The following is a 6860-nucleotide window of genomic DNA, read 5'->3' on the forward strand; positions in this document are numbered from 1 at the left end:
TTCCCTTCATTCCTTTTTGACAATCTTAAAACATCATATTGATAGTAATGACCTAAATAAATTGATGGAAATCAATCATCGCCTTGTATTTACAAAGATTTAAGCACGTAATTTGATTGGTTAAGAAAAAGGAAACAATTTAAACATCATACCAATAGTAATGATTTAAAGAAATTGATGGAAATCAGGCATTGCCTCTATTTCCAAAGGTTTAAGCTTATAATTTGATTGGTTGAGAAAAAAAGAAATATTTTTGTCAATGAAGTTTATTCTCCATGATCCAAACCATAATTGCCTTAAATTTCTCCATCCCACAATTCTGTGATACTTTTGAAAGGCCCCGACACAAGATTGCAAACGAAGTCACCATTTATGTTCTTTTTTTGCTCAAGTTTGCTAATGTGATGATGATCTTCATGTGCGAGGCACCAAATGAACACATCAAAATTTTCCACCATCCTCTTTTTGTTGAAGCTCTTTGGGAGTACACTCACTCCCTGGTCCAACCCCCACCTCAACACAATCTAAAAAGCATTTTTTGCTTAAAACATAGGATTATAACAACCTTGTCAAAACCACTACTAGTCACTAACGCAAACTAGTTGCCTCACTAAAATCAAAAAACCATTATTTAAAAAAACCATATCATTAAAAGAACCTTGTCAAAACCACTTGTGCAAACAAATTTCTTCATTACCATAATCACCTCAGAAAGAAAATCAATTGGTCACAAATCTACTGACCTGTGCCGGAGACTTGCCATACTTGTGGGATCATTTAAAATAGCAAGCAAGCCCCATTGCATAAGAGGGCCCCCTACTAATGGGGACCAAGCACTGATATGAACGTTGACCTTGTTACATGCCTCTCTTAATGCCACTTGGGATGCATCTCAACCTACCCCCCCAATAAAAGTATATAAATTAAAATCAAGCTAAAAGATACTAATCTTTATTTAAAAGTCCAATTGATGATTGAATTAAAAATCATGATTAAATTCCCCTTCAAACCTTTTATACAAAAAAAATCAAGAAAATAATTGGATTAAAAATATCCTACCCCCCCCAAATATTTTGTGAAATTTTGATTGACATTCAATCAAAATGATATATTAACAAATACATCTTCCTTTGATTAACAACTTTTAAGGGAAGTTTTGACAAAATCAAGAGGACCCTACCTTGATGAGGCTACAAAAAGTTCTAAAAGATGATTTGACTACTTTGATAAAAACATTTTAAGTAAGGAACAAATAATCTAACGCAAGAAAAGAAAAACCTTCACCTGATCTACTGCTGGAGGGATCTTGGCAAACTCAAGCAAGTCCATTATTTTCTTGGATGAGAAGTTACTAACGCCAATGGCCCTTGTCAAGCCTTGCTTGGCATAGTCTTTCATGGCTCTCCATGTGCCTTTGACATCTAATGGCAAAAGATTATTAGGCTTCGGTATTAAGACCGTACCTTCCTTGAATCTAATTGGCCAATGGATGAGGCAATGGTCCAAATAATCCAATTGCGATTCCCTACATGATGATAGTTTGTTATTTTCAATGGTCATGATTCACTAGATTATATGCTTATGTGTATGCATTGTGTGTGTGTGTGTGTGTGTGTGTGTGTGTGTGTGTGTGTGAGAGAGAGAGAGAGAGAGAGAGAGAGAGAGAGAGAGAGAGAGAGAGAGAGAGAGATCCCATATTTAATTAACCATGTGTGTGTGTGTGTGTGTGTTTGAGAGAGAGAGAGAGAGAGAGAGAGAGAGAGAGAGAGAGAGAGCGATCCCATAATTAATTGAGTAACCAACAATTTAAAGCTGAGGATCAACAACTAAAGGCAGAGGAGAAAATCACAATTAAGCGCTTAAGAGATGGGTAACAGTTTAAAAAAGCCTCGAGAATTAAGGGCTTAAGAGATGGTTAAGAATTACAAAAACCTGAGGCTTTTGTTGGAGGGCTGGGAGGACACCCTCAAGGTAGGCATCAGTGCACCATAGCTTGAAGGTGATGAAGAGGTCCTCTCGCTTCACTAAGCTAGCCTTGATGGCCTCTTGCAGGGCCTCCCCAAGAAACCCTTCGCTACTATTGTATAGTGGCTTGCTGTGTCGAAGTGCTTGTAGCCCCACCTGTGATTAATGCCATGATTAGGGTTTTCATTCATGCAAAAAAAACACAGAACCCAACTACCATAATGATTAGGGTTTTCATTCATGCAAAAAACACAGAACCCAACTGCCATAATGAAGATTTAACTCAATCTAACCCAAATCTGTGTCGAAGTGCCTATACCATGATTAGGGGTTTCATTCATGCAAGAAAATTCAACTAGATGCAAATGGCTTAACCACTTCTCGGGTTCCCTACCGCAAGCATGACCGAAGGATATCTTCTATTACCTGATTCACTCTTTCAGTCTGGCCATCTGTTTTGGGGTGATAGGCTGTATTGAGATCCAAGAAAGTTCCTACTACTTCGAAGAATGTAGTCCAGAATTTCGACATGAATTTGGGATCTCTTTCACTTACTATCCTCCTGGGTAAGCCATGCAATCTAAAGACCTCTTTAAGGAAAAATCTGGCAACATCCAGTGCAGTGTATGTTTCTTTCATTGGAACCAGATGGGCAACTTTGGTTAGTCTCTCAACTACCACAAAAATGGAGTTGTAACCTGATTGCACTGAAAGTAATCCAGTGACAAAGTCCATACTGATACATTCCCATGTCATCTGTGGAATGTCTAGAGGCTGCAGTTCTCTCTGACTTGACTCTCTGACACAATAAGCATTGCTACACATGATCAAGTACATCCTTTTTGAGTCCTGGCCAGAAGAAGCTTTTCTTCACAGACATATAGGTTTTTATAAACCCTGGATGTCCAGCTATCAAGCTATCATGGGCTTCTCTCAAAATTCTTCCCTTTATTCCCTCATCATTTTGGGAATGTATAGCCGATTATTATAATACATGCATCCGTCATCCAATTTGTACCCAAGAACCCGACTCATTTCCTGAGGAGTCTTGCTTTCTTGCATCAAAAGGGTAGCAATAGGGGCAAAGAATTTGTCCTGCATGATTTTCTCCTTAGCTTCACTGATCAATGGATTTGACACCAGTGTAATTTCAAGCAAGGAGGCTTTTCTGCTGAGCGCATCTGCCACCACATTTTCTTTCCCTGGCGGATACTTAATTTCAAAATTGAATTCCTGCAAGGTCTGCATCCATCTCCTTTGACGCTTGTTGAGATCCCTTTGGGTGAAGATCCACTTCAGACTTTGATGATCTGTCATCATCAAGGTGAACCTCTATCCCAAAAGATAATGTCTCCACAACTTCAGAGCATAAACTACTGATAGTAACTCCAAGTCATGAACGGCATAATTTCTCTCATGTGTTCTGAGTTTTTTGGATTCATAGGCCACTGCATGACCTTCCTGCATAAGAGCACCGCCTAAGGCAAACCCACTCGCATTAGTAACTACCTCAAAAGGTTTGGTAAAATTTGGCAATTTAAGGACATGGTTGGTTACTAAGGCTGTCTTCAGCTTATCAAAGGCACTCTGACACATTGCAATCCAGTGAAAAAGGGTACTCTTCTTGAGAAGGTTAGTTGAAGGGGATGCTATTTGAGCATACTTGGGTATAAAGATCCTATACCATCTGGTTAATCTTAGGAATCCTCTGACTTCCTTTACCGTCTTGGGTTCCGGCCAATCTACGACTGCTTGGATCTTTGCGAGGTCAGGAGAAATCCTATCTTTTGACACTATGAATCCCAAGTATTCCACCTGGTCAACAGAGAAAGAACACTTGCTCTTTTTTGTAAAGAGTTGGTGTTTCCTTAGGATTTCCAAGACCTTGTGCACATGATCTTCATGATCTACAGCATTCTTTGAGTATACCAAGATGTCATCAAAGAAGACAAGAACATAATTATCAAGTATTCTCTAATAGTATCTTGCATAACGATTAAATGTCACTAGAGCATTAGTCAATCCAAACGGCATGACTGTGAACTCATAATGCCCATAGCGAGTATTGAATGCTGTCTTCGAGATGTCCTCTTCCTTAATTCTGATCTGGTAGTACCTGGATTTGAGATCTATCTTTGTGAACATTATTGAATGCTGTCTTCGGGATGTCCTGTTCCTTGATTTTGATATCTGGTAGTACCTGGATTTGAGATCTATCTTTGTGAACATTTGGGTCCCACTTAACCGATCCAGAAGTTCATCAATCCTAGGGATAGATAGGATACTTATTTTTAATTGTTAATTGATTCAATCCTCTGTAGTCAATACAGAGTCTTAACATTCAATCCTCTGTAGTCAATACAGAGTCTTAACATTCCATCTTTCTTCTTTTGAAAGAGAACGGGCGCACCCCAAGGTAAGACACTGGGTCTGACGAATCCCTGGTCTAACAGTTATCTTAACTGTTCCTTAAGTTCTATGGCTTCAGGGATTGGCATTTTGTATGCACATTGGGCTAGTTGCTGAGCTCCGGGGATTAACTCGATCTCATGATCTACTTCGCGAGATGGAGGCATCTCAGTCATCTCTTCAGGGAACACATCTGCATACTCACTTAACCACTTTGGTTCTTTAGCCTTGCATTTTATGTCTACCCGATTCATCTTAATGACATAAACAACTTGCCTCTTTTTGAGCCCTTTTAATAATTTAGAAGCCTTGACTAATTGCAGTACTGGGGATCCGAAAATTCCAATTCCTTGAACTTTATTCCCGTGAAGGTCAAGGAAAGAGATGGTTCCATTGTGACAATGAATGTCAACCGCCTGATTCTTATATGGAGCCAATCCATTCCAAGGATTCCATCATAGACTCCCAAGGGTATGACTCTGAATTGGCACTCTGTTACGTTCCCATCTAGACTAAAGTGAATAAGGTCTGTCTCAAGGTGTGTGAAAAGAATCTTTCCACTGGCCAATTCTACTTGCATAGGTTTTCCTGATTTTTGATTTAGGACTAACTAACACAGACATCCTGAAGAAATAAAAGAATGAGTACTGCCTAAATCAATCAAAAGCTTTAATTGCTTACCTTGGTACTCTACTGGAGTCTGAAGGACTGAAAATTGACGGTTCTTCCCTTGATGCTCAACTGCAGCATAGATGTGTCGTTTTTCTTCCTCCACTTCCTTAGCTATAGTGTGACGGCTCTAGCTGCTGCTGTTGTAGTCTGAGTGGAACTCTCCCAGAATTGGTTTTCCCAATTCTAGGAGGGAGTTTGGAGATTGCTTTGCATGGAGGCTGCAGGGCTGAGCTGGCACTCTTCTGAGGTTACCCTGATTTTGGCGCCCCTAATTTTGGCACGGGGGACCCTGATTGGACTGATACGAAGGAGTCTGACTCTGAATTTTGGGACCCTGGCTTCCTTGGCCCACAGAAGGATATGGGAAATCCTTGAGCTGGTGCCCAAACCCTTGACATCCGAAGCACCGGTTCTCACTTCGAAGATCTTCCCTCCTCTGCATTCTTGAAAGAGCCGGAGTTCCTGAGAAAGAGCTTCGAGGAAAAGGTCTTCCTTCATTCCTGAAACTTCCTGACTCCAGATTCTGGTTGGGACCTTGGTGTCTCTTTGGAGGCAGAAGGTTGGAAGAACTTCCTGGTGTCTGGAATCTCTTAGGGATGAGGGAGCTGGCTTTGGCGAGACTTTCACGATGAAGGCTTTGGCGAAGTCCTTCGCCATTCTTATAGCTTCAGCCATGGAAACTGAACAATCTCTCACTCGGCATCATCAACCAAGAATGCACTTGGTTCCCAATGATTTGTGGTAATCAAGCATGTGGTCCCTAAACTTTGTTAACCACAATCTAATGACTTCCAATGTGGGGCTTGAGGCAAGGACCCAAGAAATTGGAACACCATTTCAATGAGAATCAAACACGAGAATGGTATACAAGTGGAACTACAAAATATTTAGTCTTAGCAAACATAAAATGTAACGTATACACCATATAAAGAAGATAAAATGCACGATGTATACCTTATACTTGTTTGTACCAAATATTGAGTCCATTTCCAATAAGTTGCCATTCCCAAACTTGTCGCACATCTTTCTTTGCCATGGAGTTTGAATGCCAAGAATGAAATCCTTATTGCAATCAAGATCTTGTTCTTGGTACACAAAAGTCATAGAAGAGTTTTCTAGACACCAACGCTTGGTACTCTCTGCATCATCATCATGTAATTGATATCTATCAATGGTCGAATAGACAAGAAGTCATCCCTTGTCATAGGACACTTTGCATCACTGTTTTGGCATGCTAGTAAGTATTGGATGTGGCCATCTAATACTTGTTGTGGAGAGAAGCCTCTATACAACATATTTGAAACCCATAATTTTTTTTCTAATGAAATCCATGGAGAGAAAATAATGTGGTAATTTCAGTCCACATCCCTAAAAGGAGCACCATGGCAAATCATATCTTCTTTGTTAGTATGGTATGGATTTATGTATGAGATCATTGCAATAGAATGATCCTCATACCTTTGATTTACCACACAAAATGGCATTGACATTCTCGCATCCATTGTCGACTTGTAGTAGGTGGGTGCCTTTTTCTTACACCTTCCATGGAGGGAGAGACTTCCTTCCCAGAAACCATCTCTTCATCCATTTTGTCTTGATTGCATGCATCTTTCGGCCCAAAGCCACACCAAAATCTGAATGTTCATAAAAGAGAGAGCATTTACAACCATTAAATCAAGGAGCATATATGAATCTTGATATTGAAAATGAACGAGAGAGCACTTGCACTATTCTCTCTATCCATGCATCTTTTTGTGGCTTTTTCAATTGGCCATGTTGTCGTCGATGGTGACTATACGTCTTGAATGATGTTG

General features: G+C 40.0%; 1 pseudogene across 1 annotated transcript; it reads right to left on the bottom strand.

The window, feature by feature from the left end:
• Nucleotides 1–287: 287 nt before the first annotated feature.
• Nucleotides 288–6634, bottom strand: LOC147623241 (NADPH-dependent aldo-keto reductase, chloroplastic-like; annotated as a pseudogene). Its single transcript, XR_015269395.1, has 6 exons — nucleotides 6586–6634; nucleotides 5112–5157; nucleotides 1943–2121; nucleotides 1285–1534; nucleotides 744–897; nucleotides 288–524 (listed from the first exon to the last, which is right to left on the bottom strand). The product of XR_015269395.1 is annotated as an NADPH-dependent aldo-keto reductase, chloroplastic-like (transcript).
• Between the last annotated feature and the right edge of the window lie 226 nt (nucleotides 6635–6860).

This window comes from Cibotium barometz, chromosome 27 (genome assembly GCF_041138505.1).
Source record: "Cibotium barometz isolate CiBa-2024 chromosome 27, ASM4113850v1, whole genome shotgun sequence".
NCBI lineage: Eukaryota > Viridiplantae > Streptophyta > Polypodiopsida > Cyatheales > Cibotiaceae > Cibotium > Cibotium barometz.